The sequence below is a fragment of the Crinia signifera genome, chromosome 2 (genome assembly GCF_055691185.1).
Source record: "Crinia signifera chromosome 2, ASM5569118v1, whole genome shotgun sequence".
In the NCBI taxonomy this organism is placed as follows: Eukaryota; Metazoa; Chordata; class Amphibia; order Anura; family Myobatrachidae; genus Crinia; species Crinia signifera.
The window spans coordinates 50,229,916-50,250,921 of NC_139218.1; the positions used below are offsets into that span (position 1 = coordinate 50,229,916).

The following is a 21,006-nucleotide window of genomic DNA, read 5'->3' on the forward strand; positions in this document are numbered from 1 at the left end:
GGGCGGTCCCTAGAAAAACATCCTGTCTAAACTAGAGGAGAGGGAGGATATCCCAGTGTTATGGCTGCCATGGGATCTCTAAGAAGAAATGGAATTATCGGTGAGTATAATTCGCTGCTTTTATTATCACGCATCTGAGTACCATACCGAAAAGAAAATCCCTAGGGGTTTTCGGGTCAACAATATCCCGACTATAGGTCGACACAATGTCGCTTTCTGTAAAAAGTGGTGTGCGATCCTGAACAAGTGCTCTTTTGATTTGCTAGTACTAGTGGTGGAAGAATCCACCAAGGAACTGAATATTACCAAAGAGAAATTATCAGTGTTTGAGAACACGCATTTAACCACACTACAGAACGACACAGCAGTTAAATGGATGGATAAACTCCAAGTCCAAGTCGACAACTACAAGCGGGATCTTATTAAATATAAGAAAGAAAAATTCCTGAAAGTATGCCGTGATTATGACAGCCAGAACATCTATGGTTGGCTGACAGGTAACACTCAGAATCAGCGACGATTTAGAGGTCGGCCCAGGTTTGGGCAGAACACCCAGTCTGGTTCCTCGAACGAGTCGGCAAACTCTGCCAGTGAAACCGACTATCGTGGTAGAGGATGCCAAAGGGGTGGCCCAAGGAACCGGTTTATCCCTTTAGCTGTGCGGACACGGGCACAGCGAGCCGGCGACGGGGACCCTGTAGAAGAGGTGGACAATGGAGGCGTATTAAGGGGCCGCAAACCCCCAACCAACAAGAAGTAATCTTCAATTTATTGACTACCCCGCTAACCCCTAGCGAACGATCAGTTCTGCAGAAGGGGCTTAGCTTTGTACCGACCACCCGTTTTGACCCTTTCCTCTGGAAAACAGAGACTTTTAAATTACAGCGTCAACTTCAACTACAAGAACATTTTGGGAATAAAGATATTACACCAGTGGCTGATCCTCTTCCTCCTGAGCTAGTGAAATTAGCTCCAAATCCAAATATGATCCGCCATCGTTTAATGGTTCCATTAAATCTTTTGTTCGGCTGATTGAGAATTCCATCGACACGTCTGATGCCGACACAGCAGCATTTCATTCCAATCTTACCAAGGTTGAATTCGAGGCTTTGAAATCATTAAGCAATAGACGGGACATCGTCATTAGACCTGCCGATAAAGGCGGTTCGATAGTAATTCAAGATTTGTGTGATTACAAAGTCTACGCCAATTGGCTGATGCCACTACCTATTTACCATTACCCTCGGATCCAACCCTTGTTTTCAAACGAGAACTTGATAATTATCTTACAGCGGCAGTGGATGCTAAAGTTATCTCTGGGAAAATTAAAAGTATTTTGTCTTGTGAGTGTCCAAGGAGGTCACTCCTTTACACTTTACCTAAAATCCGCAAGAAGCTGGATAAACCCCCTGGCAGACCCATTATCTCTGCCAGGGAGTCTATTTTCCAGCCGGTATCTAGTTATTTAGATGTATACTTACAGCCTATTGTACAGAGCTCAGAATACTTTCTACAAGATACCACTGCACTGCTTATTTCTCTTAAAAGGTTAACCAATTTACCACCTGGTTGTTTACTGTGTAGTATAGACGTGAATGCCCTATATACCAGTATACCTCATGGTGAGGGTATTGCTGCCACACGTCGTGCTATTACTAATAATTCTTTGTATCGGGGACCCGATGTTGCCTTTTTTGTGATTTATTACAAATGGTACTTACCAAGAATTATTTCTTTTTTAATGGCCAATATTTCCTGCAGGTCACTGGCTGTGCGATGGGGTCCTCAGTGGCCCCATCGTATGCCAATATCTATATGATGTCAGTTGAGAGAGACATCTTTTTTTCAGATGAGGCAATTTCAAAAAATGTAATTTATTATTCACGCTATATAGACGATATGTGTCTAATTTGGGGTGGTTCCGCGACGTCCCTTATGGAGGTCATTAGTCGTCAAAATGATAGTACCAGCCCTATCAAACTTACGTGCAATATATCAGATAGTCAGATCGACTTTCTGGACGTCCGAATTTGTCTGAAGGATGGTTCTCTCTCAACTTCACTGTTTGTGAAACCTACAGACCGGAATATGCTATTGTCTCCCTCCAGCTTCCATCCGCAGTCTGTAGTCAAAGGTTTACCATACTCCCAGATGCTGCGAGTATGCAGAATCTGTAGCTCTGATATTGACTTACATGTGCAATTAGACAATATGATATTGAAATTTGTCGAACGTGGATATGATTATGAACAGCTACTATTAACCAAAGACAAAGTTCTAGCAGTATCCCGCTCTAAAGCACTAAAACGTAAAAACAATAAAAAGTCGACCAATAGGATGTTTTGGCCAAATAGATATAATACCTGCAGTAAAATAGCCAAATCAGCCATTAAAACCTTTTGGCATATCATTACCAGTGATAAGGATTTACCCAGCCTCAAAGATAAAAAGTTGGTTACCAGCTATTCCAGAGGTCGCAACCTCAGGGATTGGTTGGTTCATAGCGACATCACCAATTTTGAAAAACCTGCCCCTTCTATATTCTTTGGTGCTCCCAAAATGGGCTGCTTCAAATGCACAGGGTGCGTAACCTGTAGCTATATGTGGACTGGCTCTGACATCCAGCACCCATTTAAAAATCTGTCGTTTCCCATTAAACATTGTGTTACCTGCTCTACTAAATATGTGGTCTATGTTTTAGCATGTCCTTGTGACAAATACTATATCGTCAAGACGGACTGTGCGTTTAAGACACGCATGGCACAGCATCGTCTAGCCATTAGAGCAGCGGTCTTGAAGGGCAATAGCGAGCAGCCCGTAGCAAGACACTATGCTGCCAGTGGGCATTCACCAACGGCACTTAAGCACAAAATTATTGACCACATTCCACTACTTGCCAGGGGAGGTAACAGGTCCAAAGCTTTGCTCCAGCGTGAAGCGCAATGGATCTTTAAATTAGATTCATTGAGCCCTAAAGGGTTAAATGAGGCAATGGGTCTTAGCTGCTTCTTCTAAATTTTACAGCCATTTCGTTATACAACTGATCTCTTTTTAAGGTTAATATATTATATGTCTATACCTGTTGATCTATAATATGCATTGATTTGTATTTATATTTCTATTTTTTCCAGTTGCATTATTTCTTGTTTATTATTGTATGGGTGATCGGGTGCACTGGGTGACGTCATTGATGCGGGACGCTTCCGGCGGCTGCAGGGATTGCGTCTCAATTGGACTGTTTGGTGAAGGCATGAGCACATATAACGGTGAGTTTTTATTTGTACTTTGCCCTGAGGAAAATAAGTAAAGGCTTATTGAAAGGCATACATTGGGCTGCCCCTGTGTGTTTTTTCATTGGTCCTGAGTGCCGCTGCAAGTACGTGGCTATATATATATATATATATATATATATATATATATATATATATATATATATATAATTTTTTTTTTTATATTTATTTGCAAATATATGGGAATGCCCAAAGCAAATCGTCAAGGCCTCTCTGAGTATGGGGGGTCCCTATTGCTATATCTAGGTTCAGAGCGCAGCATACATGCTGGGTATAATCGCTCAGTGTGTATGGATCTTAAGACACAAGCTCCACGCTTTTTATTTGAGGGTCTGCAAAGTGGCTATTGATGGCAGTGTTTTGTTTTTTTGTTGTTGACGTTTTACCCAGGGTGCTGAGAAGCCTTACACAGCCCTGAATATCACACAAGGTAAAACCCTTACTGACAGAGCTATTTGCTTCTGCATAGCAAGCAGATTCTAACTACGTATGTAAAGCTCTCCGTGCTTGAGTGGGCTTCTGGGTACTCTGATTTCCTACCACACTTCAAAAACTTACTGGTAGGTTAATTGGCTCCCAACAAAAATGATCCCTAGTGTGCAAGTGTGTGTGCGTGTATATGGCCAGATTAGTTGGGCCAAGCGGTTCTGATCTGCCGTTACATTCTTTTTCTTAACATGTCTTTATTTGGAGCTTAAACAATCATTGACGATAAAGAGAACTTGCTGTTTACCAATGATGTCAGTGATTGTATCAAGACCAAGACAATCAAAATGAAATAATAGTATTTTAGAAGTAAGATACAGGGAAACAGCAACATTAATCAAAGATCAAATACCTATACCCAAAGTGTTATTGGAGGATCATGCAGAAATAAGTGTCTCATTCCACAAGGTATTGCGGAAACAATTATAAACAGCCTCTATAGTGGTATGTGGAAGAACCTCTGTAACACTTAACCATGTTGCAAATAACTTTTTGGAGGGTGATTCCTCTTCGAGCGAAGCTTCCAACCAGTCCATGTGGAAGATAAAAAAAAAAAAGTCATCTGTTGTAATCAGCCGCCCGTCCCAACCAGACATCGACATGCATGCGCGTACAGGAATATACCCACCATTTTTATGGGCACACCCCTAAAATGCTGGGAGTTCCCCTGCTTCTGCCCCATTCCTCCCACTATGGAGGGAACGCCCCGGAGAGTGTGGATTTATAAGATGACCTATTTTATGTAAACCTTCTATTTTCCATTTGGAAATCGTATACGAAGCCTCTCCATTTTGGAAATGTGGATTTAGGACAACGGGTAGGTGTGATGTATAGTTTGGGTTCAATTTATATCACAATAGCAACCATCATTTTCTTGTAGTCATCAGGAGTGGTTTGTGTAATAGATCTAAAGTCCTATGCAATAAGGCTACTAGTGAGCATTGATCTAATAGTTGTTGATCTTGTGAAGTATTATGCTGGGTACACACCAGGATGACTAGGGCCCGATCCCCTCAATCTAGATCCAATTCCGACCAATTGGATGTAGATTGTGTGGTGATTGGGCCCTTTTCTGTCCTGGTGTGGACCGATACCGATACGATGCGCGGTCCCGCGGGTCGGTCGTTATTGAGATCCTACCTGCTGCAGGTAGGATCTCAATGACGACCATACAGCTGGGTGCGGGTCGCCATCGGATCGGACCCGCTCACGGTGCACATCGTGAGCGGGTCGTGCCCCCCCCCGCGTCACCGTGAGCGGGTCGGACGAGACACTGACGACCCGCTCACGATGTGCATCGTGAGCGGGTCGCCCTGGTGTGTACCCTACATTAGTATAGGTTTGATTGGACGTTAGCTAATCTTTAATATATTGGAGGATTGTTGCATGAATATTTGTAAATATATCCGGAAAGATGAATACCCCCATTCCATTTCGGTTGATGTATTTTAATCATCCCGATTCTTGCCTTTTTGTTATTCCATATCAAGTCACGAAATAGTCATGCGATAGATGAGGTGTCTTGTTTAGATAACAAGATGGGCAATGCTTGAAGAGGATAGAAAAATTTTGGGGAAAAAACATTTGTAATAGGTTAGCGCTACCCAAATAAGACAGCTGATGATGGCTCAACCGTTTTAATTCGGTATTAAGTTTATACCCTGTTCTCATTGCCATGCCAATTCCCTGGTCAAGCATGTCGACCCGCTAATTTGCCTTTCAACACGAAGATTAGCAGCCCATTTTGGCTAGTACAGATGGTGCGGCTCTCATCTGATCCACTTCAATCCCACTGTTCACCACATTGAGCTACGCCGGCTAGCAGATGGGGCACGCGCACATCCGAGACGCTCATTAGACCAATTCTCCGCTATGGACGCGTGAGCGTGTAGGGTGGTCACGCATTCACGTCTGGTGTCAAGGGGGAGGAGGCTCCAACTGTATAACCCCTTTAAGGTATAGAGCTCTTTATTTTTCAAAGTTGACTAAAGCTGTGTACACACGGGGGCGATAGGGGCTGAAATCGCTGGAAATATGGTCGCTGGTGACCATATTGCCAGTGATGGGAGTGTGCCCCGGCGATAAAACGCCGGGTGCGCGCTCCCATTTTCAGCCCCATTCTAATTGCTGGTCGCAGGAGATTACCTCTGCGGCTCCCCCGGCAGAGGTTCCTTCTCATCAACGACCATCTCTGGTCGCTGATGAAAAGGAGACACTGAGCAATATATTGCTCAGCAATATATCTCCCAGTGTGTACGCACTTTTAGAAGCCTTAAACTGATCCCAGTTTATGTAGCTTATCACTACGCTCTTTTCTAGATATTTTAGGGTTTGAAAAATAAGAACGTTGTCTGCAAATGCTGTAATTCTAATTTAGTTGGAACCTACTTTAATTTCTTTCAGTATAGGCTGCTGTCACATTATATGTTACTTATAACTGTTATTTTAAAACCATTGCAACTAGACAGATTAATGTAGTGTGCAGCCACACATCCAATCCCTTGTAGCAACTTACTACATGTAGTAGGTCAAGGGTTAAAATACCAGGTATGACACTTGCAAAATGTATGCATACTTGCCTACTTTTGAAAACTGGTTTCAGGGAGATTAGAGTTGGTAGTAGAATTTTGCACAGCGCCCCATTAAGGGGGTGTGTCATGCTCCACCCAAAGGGCGTGTCCATATATGTAGAGACTGTGAAAAGAGATTGTGAACGTGGCACCTAGAAGCGTGGGTGTGTAATGCTACATCTGAGAGGAATCTTTTAAAATGACTTCTATCCAAATGTAGATGAGCCCCAAAGCAGTTAGTAAGAGCTACTATATTTGGTAAAGTGCTGGGAAATTGTGCTGATGATTCAATGTAAATGTATCGGTCTCATTCCTTTTTTCCCCAAAATTGTAGCAGTGTAATGTGGACTAGGTGACGTGAGGGAGATTGCTAGACTAATGAGGGAGAGAGGGAGATTGCTGCTATTTCAGGGAGTCTCCTGCAGAATGCAGGAGGGTAGGTAACTATGAATGTATGTCTATATTAAAGAGGATGTGATGTCTAAGGTTATGGAACTCAAGGGGGAGTCTCTGCACATAGATCCGCTAACTCACAATGCTAATCGGCCATGGAAGAGATAGCAGCTAACTTCTTCACCAAATCTGACTATCTAGTGCCAAAATCGCACCAAGTGTACACCGGCACTTTAGTGTTCACAGTAAGCACCTCTGGATCTTTTATCTTGGGCCTACTGTAGTTATTAGCTTTTAGCCATGTCCACTTCAGTGTGCAGTGACGCAACAGCAACCATCCTGTAATTGAAGGGATTAAAAAAAAAAAACAATACATTAAAAGCTTTTGTAGCAAAACCCTCATTAAATCCCTTAACCACTTAACTAGGCATACCAATCTTGGGGCATTTTTTTAATACCGGGATTTAAAAATGCTCAATCCCAAAATTCCTGGGATTGACACCCCAAATAAATAAAACACACCCTGTCCCCCCACACCGGCCGCCCTGCCCATTTGGCAGTGGTGCCTACGAGAGCGACCGGTGGGTGGCAGCATCAGCAGAGCGTGAGGGAGGGCGGCAGCAGTGAGGGTGGTGCAGCCGGGATCGGTGATTTGGCCTGTGCAGCGTGGCCACTGACCGTCACGATGAGCAGAGCCGCAGGCCAGAGTCAGGAACAGCTGGGCAGCATCTGAGTGGGTGAGCAGGCCCTGCACAGCATTAGACTGCACATGTGCAGTCTAATCCCAAAATGCTGGGATTGGATACTCCAATCCCTAGTTTCAAATCCCGGCATCCCGACGATCCTGATCCTGGGCTTGACCGCCCTACACTCAACTGAAGGTTATTCCCCCCCCCCCCCCCCCCCCCCCCCCCAAAACTCAGAAATTGTAATATATTTTTTTTATTACAATCACTCTATATTATATTATTCACTAGCATGTTCTTTGCATTGTATATAGGCTATAAGGATGCTCTCTGTATTGTATATCAGTTAATAAGATTCTTTGTATTATATGGTGGTTAATAAAGTGCTCTCTGGAGAGAGTTAAAATACCAACCAGCTCCTGTCATTTTCAAATGCAGTCTGAAATGTGACATGATCTGATTGGCTGATACTTTATTTCTCTCCAAGCATAGTACATAGACACCATAATAGTGACTAGGATGCGGTCTTCTGTTGTTGTGGCTTCTCCTTCCATTGTGTGTTGCATTATCCTTTTCTACATAAAGTTTAGTGTTCTTTGGCTTCACGGGGGGGCGAGATGTACTAAGCCTTGAAAAGTGATAAAATAGATAACGATAAAGTACCAGCCAAACAGCCCCCAACTGCCCTTTTTCAAACGCAGCCTGTAACATGTCTGTTAGGAGCTGATTGGTACTTTATCACTCTCACTTTTTAAGCTTCGTACATCTGGCCCAATAACACTGTACCCCACAGGCAATTAGAACAGTGAATATCAGATTTTGGTTTGAGTACTTTTTTTTTTATAGTTCTTCTCTTCATTGACCAAAAATGCAAATCACAGTATTTAATTGTAAAGTATTTATAAAAGATTGTCTGAAAATTAAAAAGATCACTTCACGAGAACAATTTTTTATAAACAACCGGATCCACTTGTGCAAATTCTTCTATAAAGATCTTTGAAGCATCATTGCCTTTTTTAATAACCATGTCAATGAGGTTACGGGCTTTATCTGTTGGTACTGTAGGAGAATCCATGATCAATTCTTTTTCAGCATCGTTAATCACTTTTTTATGGAGAAGAACGTCCACCAGATCAGTGATCACCGCTTTGTTCACTGAGTTGACAAATTCCCTCCTTGCAGCTGTCAGGCGATCTAGGGCAAGAGTTTAGGAAAATGATTTTCATGCTCTTTTCTTTTGCAATCAATAGTTATGGTTGGAAACGGAATCACTTTACCTGCCATCGTCTTCTGATTCTTTCTGTGTTCCATTTTGTTTTATAAAGATACTGTACAATCTAAAATGTATCAAATTGGATGCAATTCTGTTATTAACCGTCATCAGCGAATCATTAAGAAATGATGAGAAATAAATAAAAATAAACATGAGTTTTCTAACTCGACCTAATACATAAACCTCAACTGTCTTTTACCAGCAAAATATGTTTTATATTCTTTTTCCACACAGTATATTATAAATAGTAGTTGTGCAAGATGGTGTGACTGACGAACACTGGAAGAACTCCAGTCGAAACAGCTGTTGGGTCAGTCATGATGTACTTGTATTTCACCATGCTGTGATTTCCAATACAAATGCCTGATATCTATCTATCTATCTATCTATCTATCTATCTATCGGGATGCAGTTACCATCCCGGCGGTCGGGATCCCGGCGTTCAGAATCCCGACACCGGAATCCCGACCGCCGAAATGCCACCAGAATAAATTAGTGTGCCGAGCGTAGCGAGGCACCGGGCCCGCTGCGTGGCGAGCGCAGCGGGCCCGCTGCGTGGCGAGCGCAGCGAGCCCGCAAGGGGGGGCGATCCACGTCCCCCCCTTGTCGGCATTTCGGCTGTCGGGATTCCGGCGTCGGGATTCTGAACGCCGGGATTCAATACTGAATCCTATCTATCTATCATCCTTGTGGCTCTGAAACACTGCCATCTGTTGGCAGCAAGTGAAACTACATCTACTAGCTTTCAAAGGATTAGCTTTGTGCGGGCTTACGTTGGGGTATATTTATTATTCAGCTGTTTGTTTTAGCATTTATATCTGTTGTAGCTGTAAATCCATCCGTTAGTAAATCTACTCACAGCACATTCTTCTGGAAAGCAAATATGTAGGCCAGTGATGGCTAACCTTGACACTCCAGCTGTTGTTGAACTACACATCCCAGCATGCCCTAGTACAGTTTTACGATTTGGCCATGCTAAAACTGATGCAGGGCACGCTGGGATGTGTAGTTCAACAACAGCTGGAGTGGCAAGGTTAGCCATCACTGGTGTAGGCTGAGTGTAGGGGGGTCTTGAAATTGTAGCAGGGATGACATTAAGTCCTAGTACCAAGATGTAAAGGAATACGGTCATTGGGTCACCACCAAGTAGGTGGACAAGCATTATGTCGACACCACTAGGTCGACATGAGTTTAGGTCGACATGTGTTAGGTTGACAGAGTCATTAGGTCGACATGGGTTAGGTTGACAGGGTCATTAGGTCAGCATGGGGGGGGGGTTCTACTGTTTTTTTTGAGCCGACATGTGCCGACAGGCGGTATTTCATGCCCTACCATTCACTAGAACATGGTGAAAGAATAAAATAGTGTGCCGAGCATAGCAAGGCACCGTGCCCGAAGCATGGCGAGTGCAGTGAGCCATGCGAGGGGACACGGTGGTACGTTTCGGTGTCCATGTCGATACGACATGTGCCGACAGGTGGTATTTCATGCCCTACCATCCATTAATCCAAAATGTCGACTTTTCACTGTTGACCTTACCCATGTCGACCTAATGACCCTGTTGACCTTACCCATGTCGATCTAGACTTAAGTTGACCTTCCTGCATGTCGACCTAGACACATGTCGACACCATTAGGTAGATACTAATGGTGTCGACCTAATGACTGTCTAACAACTTGCTGGTGACCAACTGACCCACACCCCATGTAAGGCCCTCTTTTGAGCAGCAGTGGTCTTGGTAATTCTTCATTTACGATGCTGTTGTATCGCTCCCATGCTCCGCAAGTTTTTCCTCTGGGCATGCGCATGGGCTGTGTGCGTGCGGCAACGGAGAATAGGGTGTTCGCCGGGCGCTCACAAACAATAGTGCGGGCATGGGGTGGTGAGCTGGGGAATGCGCCCATGGGAACACCCAGCGTTTCATGGGCGCTCACATGAAAACGCTGGGCATTCTTATGGTAGTGCCCGATGACGCGGGTGCCTAGTTGTCAGCTGCCCGTCCTGTCCTCGTACAGGACACACGCAAAGCTAAGACACCTGAGAGCATCTTAGATTTGCGTGTACGCTCCACATCATTCGATGGTCAGCGACCATCGAATGATGTAGGTGTCGCCCCATAGGCTGCGAATGGATGTTTATGCAAAACATTAATTCGCAGACGTGTGGGCAAATTTGCCGTGGGCAGCAATGCGAACGGAGGGCGGGCTTAAAAAGACATGCAGTGCTGCGAACTTCGCTGCGCGTCAACCAGAATAACCTCCATCATGTATTGCACTATTCACTCATTACTTACACAAGACAACAATCAACAAGATCAATAAGTCTGGTGCGGGAATAAATCCAATTCTGGGTATATTATTTACTTTCATTGCTTACTATGTCAGGTACACACCAGGACGATGGTGCTCGTGAGCGGAACGTGCGATCCGCTCACGAGCTGACGGCGCCACCGACACGCCGTGAAAATGACGCTGATGTGATCGTGATCCGATCACGACCCCCACCCACTGCAATGGTCGGTTCTGAGATCCTACCTGCAGCAGGTAGGATCTCAGAAATGACCGACCGACCTGCGTGGCCGCACATCGGATCGGGATCACATCAAAAGGGCAGCAAAATGGCCCAAAACATGGCCAATTTACATACAATCGGTTGAGATTGTATCTAAATTGACTCGTTTTGGGCCATATCGTCCTGGTGTGTACCCCACATTAGAGTGGCAGCAAAATGATGTAGATGTCCTTGGGTGGGATACGGTCAGTTGGTCGACCTAAAGATGGTCGTCAGTCATTAGGTCGACATACTGCAAGATCGACAGGGGTCTAGGTTGACATGGAACAAGGTCGACAGGTCATTAGGTCGACACAAGCATTAGGTCGACAGTCAAAAGGTGGACGTGGGGTTTTTCACTGTTTTGTGAGCAGACGTGCCGACAGGCAGATTTCATACCCTACCATCCATTAGGGCGTGGTGGGAGAATAAAATAGTGGTGCACTTAAAACTGTGTCCATGTTGACTGTGTCAACATTTGGGTAAAAAAAAAAAAATAGTGAAAAAACCCCATGTCGACCTTTTGACTGTCAACCTAGACCATGTCGACCTAATGCTTGTGTCGACCTAATGACCTGTCAACCTTGTCCCATGTCGACCTAGATCCCTGTCGACCTTGCAGTATGTCGTCCCAGTGGTGTCGACCAAATGATGGTCTACCATCTTTAGGTCGACCATACAATCCATACCCGGCAGGGTGAAGCTTGCAAATGAAGTAGTTATATAGTCATTGCATATCTGGTAATAGTAACAAACTTCCAAAATTGGTGACATGTTAATAAATAATGCCCCTTTCCCACTGCAGCCTTAAAACGGTATTTTGCCGATTTTTGAGGGCAAAATACCGTTTAAGGCTGCAGTGGGAAAGGGGCAGAGTTGAAATACCGTTTAAAGTTAAACGGTATTTCAACCCGTGTTCAGAGCAGTGTTTTACACGGTAATCTACCGTTTAAGAGGCAATGGGAATGCATCTTAAACGGTAGAGATGATGGCTGATTTTTTTCAGCCATCATCTCCGTGTGTGTACGCTGCCGGGCTGAAAGATTAACCACTTCCAGCCCGGCGGTACGCCCCGCTGCCACCCCCCGCCCCCCCCCCCCCTCCCCTCCCCTCTCCTGTCATACTCACTTGTCCACGGCGCGCTGCCCCCGCTGTGTCCGGCTGCCTGGTGCTGCTGCTGGATTATCGCGACGCTGGACGGGTCCGCCCACATGCACCGCCTCCCTCCGTCCTGCTCCACACGGAGCAGCACTGGCCACCAATGTTTGATTTAAGCCAGTAATATATAGATTGCTGGCACATGCCAGCAATCTATATATTTCTGGAACCACTGGGCACCAATGAAAATCGTAAGCCAGTAATATATAGATTGCTGGCACATGCCAGCAATCTATATATTTCTGGAACCACTGGGCACCAATGAGAATCATAAGCCAGTAATATATAGATTGCTGGCACATGCCAGCAATCTATATATTTCTGGATCCACTGGGCACCAATGAGAATCGTAAGCCAGTAATATATAGATTGCTGGCACATGCCAGCAATCTATATATTTCTGGAACCACTGGGCACCAATGATGCTATGGGAATGCATCCTTACTGTTAACAGGCAACAATTCCACTGATTGGTTGTTGCCTGTGTAGTGTCATTTGTGCTGTAAAAAACGTTTTGAAGAACTAAAACGTTTTACCTGCAATGGGAATGGTACTTAAATGGCATTTGACACTGTAATCTGCTGCAGTGGGAATGCTAAATACCATTTAAGATTACCTGTAAACTTAAACGGGTCTGCAGTGGGAAAGCAGCATAAGCTAACCCTCCCAAGCCACTCCCCTCCAGCTCAGCGTCACCCGACAATAACACATCCAGGTAGTGTCCTAATGAAACAAGTATTGTAGGCATCGGGCAAAGTTATTTCCTTAACATTTAGCAAAGCACAACTAAAAGCAAGTGCTGCAAATATTAACAGCAAGTTCTCTTACGGAAATATACAACAGGGCTTGTCTAGCAAGACATTGCACTGGAAAGTACCACTTAGTACAGTGTATACAGGGCTTCCTGATACTGAGGGCTCAGGGCTGACGGATTGTAGGGCTGTAAAATATCACAGAAATGATCTCATCTGGAGTCTCCTACCCGTAACAAACACATCTATTGCAGCATAACTAGAAGATTAGTATAATTATTAGAATAATCATGCAAAAGCAATGTTAGATTTCATCTTAAACTTACCTCTGCCTTCTGCCAATTTGCACTGAAAATGAAAGTAAAAGTTGAACATATCCTGGAAGTGGGGGTGGGGCCGTAAGAAAACTTTAGGCTGTTACTAGTTGTCTGAATGCATGTTTATAACAGACACATACAGATGTAATCACTGGAATTATACTCTTAAGGTGGCCATACACACTGTGATAGCAGCATGTGATGCAATGCGCGCTCCTGCGGGCATCGCACAGTACAAAAAGTATGTGCTGCTTTTTGTACTGCTTTCGGATCGCATCGTGCACACATTGCATGCAAAACGCATGCCGTGCGATCTAGCCCATAACGCATGCGATTCTCGCTGTCACTTCTTCTGAAAAAGTCACGTTGTCCGTGACAAAGGGGGATATACAGATTCAAATCGCCCCCCCGCATGTTCGCACAGGGGACCAATTGTTTGCGACTGCGCATAAGTTTTTATGCACATGTGCAGCTGCTGTGTGCGAGCGCCCACTGAAGTCTGGGCGGGGGGTCCGGGCAATTTGCATAAGGGAATGTCCAGCGTTTCATGGGTGTTCCCATGCAAATTGCCCGGTCGCACAGGGCGCCCGCAGGTCTGAGACACCGTCGAATGATTTCTCCGCCACACTCAAGTCTGCGAATGAATGATTCTGCAAATAAAATTTGCATGCCTTCGGGGTAGGGATGGCCATCGGCACATCCTACATCGATGGTTGCCATCAATAGCTATAAAACATTCTACCCCCTACCATCGATGGTACCTGTTATCGATGCGCCGCACATGCGCAGAGCAAAGGGATTGGCAGATGCAGCGATGCGAGCGGCCAGGATGTGCACGCATGCGCAGACTAGCCATCCATCCAGTTTAAGGTTCCTCTGCACATGCGCGCACATCCCGGAAGGACGGGCCACCCACTGCGAAACCGCTGAATACATCAACGCTACACACCCGACCTTACCATCGCAAGCGATCCATCAATGGCACAAAACTAATCGACCCTCTAATATCGATGCCCAAAACATTGAGCACTAGGTCCCAACCATCCACGCTTTGGGAACATTGATAGTCGATGGCCATCCCTACTTGGGGGGGGGGGGGGGGGGGGCGGTCCTTAGTGGACTTGCAAGGCTGCAAAATTCGCAGCCTTTGCGAGTCAACCAGAATAAGGGCCAAAATGCATTAAGGACTTCATGTAATTATCGGTTTACAATTCTGTTTGAATCTCGGACACCGACTATCTGTGTCTGTTCCACTGCCGCTCCAGTAATCAGCTCCCGGGACCCGCTGGTTACTAGATTAAGGTCTAAATGGGCGTGGAGCTGAAAATTATCAAGGGCCTATTATGCGCAATAACGGGGGTTGTGGCCAGCACCTAATAATGTAGTGGGGGGCGTGACCAGTGTTCTGGTTGGGTGGTCTGCTCATTGTTGTGTCTCTATTTGTGTTCAACTAATTATATATATATATATATATATATATATATATATATATATATATAATGTGGTACTTGTTTCCTATCGCGGCCACAATCGCGGGCATTGTGTACCTTAAAGTTAAGGTACACGATGCCCGCGATGGAACCGATTTCCTTTGAAATCAGGTCCATCTTTCCGTCAAAGGCAAAATCAAGGGCATCGCGTCGGTCACGGCCATTAACATTGCCCCAGACGCGACCGACGTGATGCCCGCGATTTTGCCATAGGCTTCAATGTTAAAATAATTTTTAACATTGAAACCGGGAGCATCGCGTCGGTCTTGTGCCATTATAATGGCATCTTGTGCCATTATAATGGCACAAGATGAGATGGACTTGATTAAGTCCATCTCACATAGGAAACAATGTGAAATGGGCCAATATGACCCATTTCACATTGTATATGGCCCCGTCGTCACCCCACGATTGACGCGAACCCGAAGCGTGGCGAGCGGCGGCGGTGCGCGTCCTCCGACCTTTTCATTCCCCTACTATCCATGTCGGCATGGAGTTGAGAATATAAAGTGCCCGAAGCGTGGCGAGCGGACACGTATACCTGTGAAGTAATACGCGTCCGCTCGCCACGCTTCGGGCTCGGTGGCTTGCTGCGCTCGCCACACTTTATATTCTCAACTCCACGCCGACGTGGATAGTAGGGGAATGAAAAGGTTGGAGGACGCGTACCGCCGCCCCTCGTGGGCTCGCTGCGCTCGCCACGCTTCGGGTTCGCGTCAATCGTGGGGTGGCGTTGAGGGTTTCAAATTGGGGGTGTAGGGAATATTTTACATTAAATCTAATGTAAAATCGGGTCCCAGGGACCCTATTCACATTTGATTCAATTAAAAAATCGCGTCGGTCGCATCGCATGCGATTTGGTCGCATGCGATGTGACCAACGCGATTTTTCCGGCACGACCACCTCGATGGAAATCAGTGTGGCAGTGCTAGGAAACAAGTACCATATCTATCTCTCTATCTATCTCTATATCTATATCTCTATATCTCTATATATATCTCTATATCTCTCTCTATATATCTATATCTCTCTATATATATATCTATATCTCTATATATATATCTATATCTCTCTATATATATATATCTATATCTCTATATATATATCTATATCTCTATATATATAGGTAGGAAAAACACACTGTTCTTTTCTTTCTATCGCACAGCACTTTATGCACCACTGAGACGCACACGTCCTGATGAAAAAGCCTGGTCGGCTTTGAAACGTCGACATGACGCTGTCTGTATCATTACACTGATGCCATAAAGTTTGACTTTGGATATTCTCCATTTAACCCTTGAGTGCCGCCTGTATTCTTCTGGTGTTACTACAAAGAGCCCCAGCAAATCCCTTCTTTATTTATCCATGTGAGGAGGGCACCATGGACTTTTACCCTCTTGACGAGAGTGCCGGACAACTTCCGCAGCTATATCTATATCTATATATATATATATATATATATATATATATATATATATATATATATATATATATATATATATATATATATATATATATATATATATATATATATATATATATATATATATATATATATATATATATAAATGCGGGGGGGGGGCCCTTCCTGCGCTATAGGAATGGAAGCAGCACCTCTGAAGGGTCTTCTGTTAGACAAGACCCAGATAATAGAAATGGGAAAACAGGGGGGTATCAGAGTGCGTTAAGATACAATAGATGACGATTTAAACATTCAGTATTTAATATAAAATATAAAATGTACAGGAGATCTTGATCAGTTATCCCAACGCGTTTCGTCATTTCATGACTTCATCAGGGGCGGATATTGTAATCAGCAATGACCATATGTGTCTTAAATATAATTTGCAGCTCGGTGCTTCAGAATCTATCCGGTGTAATTTCAGCAATCGTAAAGGAACAAGTGGAATCTATGTATGTCCTATATACAATTTTCAGCGTGATGTCTCAGAAACAACAACCAGTCAGCAGGGGTTCACCAGTGCGACTTGCACTGGTGAACCCCTGCTGACTGGTTGTTGTTTCCTGAGCTCTCTAATAATTGTATACATCTGGCAAAATTTTGACATTTCTTTTGGAATCATCTTATCTTTATGATTGCTGAAATCACATTGGAATGTTTCTGAGACATCACGCTGAAAATTGTATATAGGACATACATAGATTCCACTTGTTCCTTTACGATTGCTGAAATTACACCGGATAGATTCTGATGCACCGAGCTGCAAATTATATTTAAGACACATATGGTCATTGCTGATTACAATATCCGCCCCTGATGAAGTCATGATATGACGAAATGCGTTGGGCTAACTGTGATCAAGATCTCCTGAATTGAACAGCAAGTATATTAGTTCTCATTGCATACGGCTGTGGCCGGATAGGCTGTGGCCATAGTTTAGCTGTGGCCCTGTATTGAAGTGGGCCGTTTTAAAGTGGGAAAAAGGAGTCATAACTAAGAGCGTTATACCTGCGTTGATTCATCTAACCCCTCCTCTATCCTTGTCTCCAACAGGTAAATTCAACTTTATCACAGGCATACGTGCAGACTATCTCTCTCTGCTGTAACATCCACATGCTTTTGAACTCTACTGGGTACATTTGCAAGCAAGTGTCTTCACTGCAGAACATTGCATCCCTTGTGTGTGGGATTGTCTTATAGGTAAATTCAACTTTATCACAGGCATACGTGCAGACTATGTCTCTCTGCTGTAACATCCACATGCTTTTGAACTCTACTGGGTACATTTGCAAGCAAGTGTCTTCACTGCAGAACATTGCATCCCTTGTGTGTGGGATTGTCTTATAGGTAAATTCAACTTTATCACAGGCATACGTGCAGACTATCTCTCTCTGCTGTAACATCCACATGCTTTTGAACTCTACTGGGTACATTTGCAAGCAAGTGTCTTCACTGCAGAACATTGCATCCCTTGTGTGTGGGATTGTCTTATAGGTAAATTCAACTTTATCACAGGCATACGTGCAGACTATGTCTCTCTGCTGTAACATCCACATGCTTTTGACCTCTACTGGGTACATTTGCAAGCAAGTGTCTTCACTGCAGAACATTGCATCCCTTGTGTGTGGGATTGTCTTATAGGTAAATTCAACTTTATCACAGGCATACGTGCAGACTATCTCTCTCTGCTGTAACATCCACATGCTTTTGAACTCTACTGGGTACATTTGCAAGCAAGTGTCTTCACTGCAGAACATTGCATCCCTTGTGTGTGGGATTGTCTTATAGGTAAATTCAACTTTATCACAGGCATACGTGCAGACTATCTCTCTCTGCTGTAACATCCACATGCTTTTGAACTCTACTGGGTACAATTGCAAGCAAGTGTCTTCACTGCAGAACATTGCATCTCTTGTGTGTGGGATTGTCTTATAGGTAAATTCAACTTTATCACAGGCAGTGGTCGAAGTGGGGTGGTATACGGGGGTATGGCATACCCCCACTTTAATCTGAAGATAAAAAAAAAAGTTTTTTTTCCCCCCTCAGGATGCTCTCTGATCACTCAGCAGCACATATTGTGCTTTTGTAATACCCCTGTACAACGGGGCAGTCTGGCAGGGGACGTTGATGGACAGGGGGGTGTCCGAAGGTGCGCACTATATTCACTCTTTACTTTTCCATACCCCCACTTCAAAATTTCCATACCCCCACTTCAAAATTTCCACTTCGACCACTGATCACAGGCATACATGCAGACTATCTCTCTCTGCTGTAACATCCACACGCTTTTGACTCTACTGGGTACATTTGCAAGCAAGTGTCTTCACTGCAGAACATTGCATCCCTTGTGTGTGGGATTGTCTTATAGGTAAATTAAACTTTATCACAGGCATACGTGCAGACTATCTGTCTCTGCTGTAACATCCACATGCTTTTGAACTCTACTGGGTACAATTGCAAGCAAGTGTCTTCACTGCAGAACATTGCATCCCTTGTGTGTGGGATTGTCTTATAGGTAAATTCAACTTTATCACAGGCATACGTGCAGACTATCTCTCTCTGCTGTAACATCCACATGCTTTTGAACTCTACTGGGTACAATTGCAAGCAAGTGTCTTCACTGCAGAACATTGCATCTCTTGTGTGTGGGATTGTCTTATAGGTAAATTCAACCAAATATCTGATCTGTGTAAATAACAACAGTAGTAGTAGTACGTTTATTTACAAGGCGCCGCAAAGTGTCCGCAGCGCCGTACATAGCAAACAAAAAAAAACAAATTACAAGGTAACGTACAGGGTGTGTTGAAAGATACAGTATAAATAGGGGTATAGCTGGTAGAACTAAAATCAGCATCAGTTCAGAAGTAGGTGTCAAAATTGTCAAGGAGACTGAAGATGAAGTAGAGGAAGGGAAGAACAGGACAGGAGCACAGGTGAGGTAATGAGGTAGGGTGAGTACGTGAGGAAGGAGGGCCCTGCTCATAAGAGTTAACATACTAAAAATAGGTGGGTGGACGAACGAAATACAATAGGATAAGTAGGAACGGAGGCAGGATAGGAGGATCAAAAGAGGTTAGGAGGAGGGATAGGCTAGTCGAAAAAAGTGGGTTTTGAGGGAGCGCTTGAAGGAGGTAAGGGAATCAGATAGCCTGATGGGTGGCGGGAGGTTGTTCCAGTGCAGGGGGGCAGCGCGAGAGAAATCTTGGACACGGGAGTGGGAGGAGGTGATTAGGTGAGAGGTCAGTCGGCGGTCAGCAAGTGAGCGAAGAGGACGAGAGGGAGTGTGGATAGAGATCAGTGAAGAGAGGTAGGGAGCTGTGGAGGAGGAGAGAGCCTTGTAGGTGGTGGTGAGGAGTTTAAAGAGAACTCGGAAAGGAATGGGGAGCCAGTGAAGAGATAGACAGAGGGGGGAGGCGGAGGTAGAGCGGCGGGAGAGGAAGATGAGCCTAGCAGCAGCGTTAAGAATGGATTGGAGAGGTGCGAGGCGGGTGAGAGGTAGCCCAGAGAGAAGGATGTTGCAGTAGTCAAGGCGGGAGATGACAAGAGAGTTAATGAGAATTTTGGTCGCGTCAGTGGAGAGGAATGGTCTGATGCGTGAGATGTTGCGTAGGTGAAAGCGGCAAGACTGTGAGAGAGCACGAATGTGGGGGGTGAAAGAGAGGGAGGAGTCAATGATGACACCGAGGCAGCGCATTTGGTCGGTGGACGTGATCTCGGTTTCACCAATGCTGATGAAGATAGTGGGAGAAGAGGGGATGTTCGGGGGATGGAAGATTAGAAGTTCAGTTTTAGCCATGTTTAGTTTCAGGAAGCGTTGGGTCATCCAGGCTGAGATGGCCGTGAGGCATTCGGAGACCTTGGACAGGAGTGATGGGGATAAGTCGGGGGAGGAGAGATAGATTAGGGTATCATCAGCATAAAGGTGGTAATGAAAACCATAGGAGCTGATGAGGGTGCCCAGAGAGGTGGTGTAGAGGGAGAAGAGGAGAGGGCCAAGGACTGACCCTTGGGGAACACCGACTGGCTGGGGGGTAGTAGGAGAGGAGGAGCTCGGAGTGGAGGAGAGGTATGAGGTGAACCAGGAGAAGACCGTGCCAGTGATGCCAAAGGAGCGGAGGGTGTTGAGCAGGAGAGGGTGGTCAACAGTGTCAAAGGCAGCCGACAGATCAAGCTGGATGAGGATAGAGAAGAGGCCTTTGGATTTAGCCGATAGTAGATCGTTAGTGACTTTGGTCAGGGCAGTTTCAGTGGAATGTAAAGGGCGGAACCCGGATTGGAGGGGGTCTAGAATGGAGTTAGCAGTAAGGTGGCTTAGGAGACGATTATAGGTCAGACGTTCTAGGAGTTTGGAGGCAAAAGGGAGGAGGGAGATGGGCCTGTAGTTGGATGGAGAGTTGGGGTCCAGATTTGTTTTTTTGAGAATTGGGGAGACAAGAGCGTGCTTGAAGGAGGAAGGGAAGATCCCAGAGGATAGGGAAAGATTAAAGAGGTGAGCCAGGTGAGAGCAGACTGATGGACTGAGACGACGGATAATATTGGAGGGGATAGGATCGAGCGGGCAGGTGGAGGGAGAAGCGG

General features: G+C 44.9%; 1 long non-coding RNA gene across 1 annotated transcript; it reads right to left on the reverse strand.

Moving 5' to 3' along the window:
* Nucleotides 1-8,308: 8,308 nt before the first annotated feature.
* On the reverse strand, nt 8,309-13,556 carry LOC146058728 (uncharacterized). Its single transcript, XR_014469921.1, has 3 exons — nt 13,486-13,556; nt 8,703-8,762; nt 8,309-8,619 (listed from the first exon to the last, which is right to left on the reverse strand). It is a non-coding gene; the product is annotated as an uncharacterized LOC146058728 (long non-coding RNA).
* Nucleotides 13,557-21,006: the final 7,450 nt, after the last annotated feature.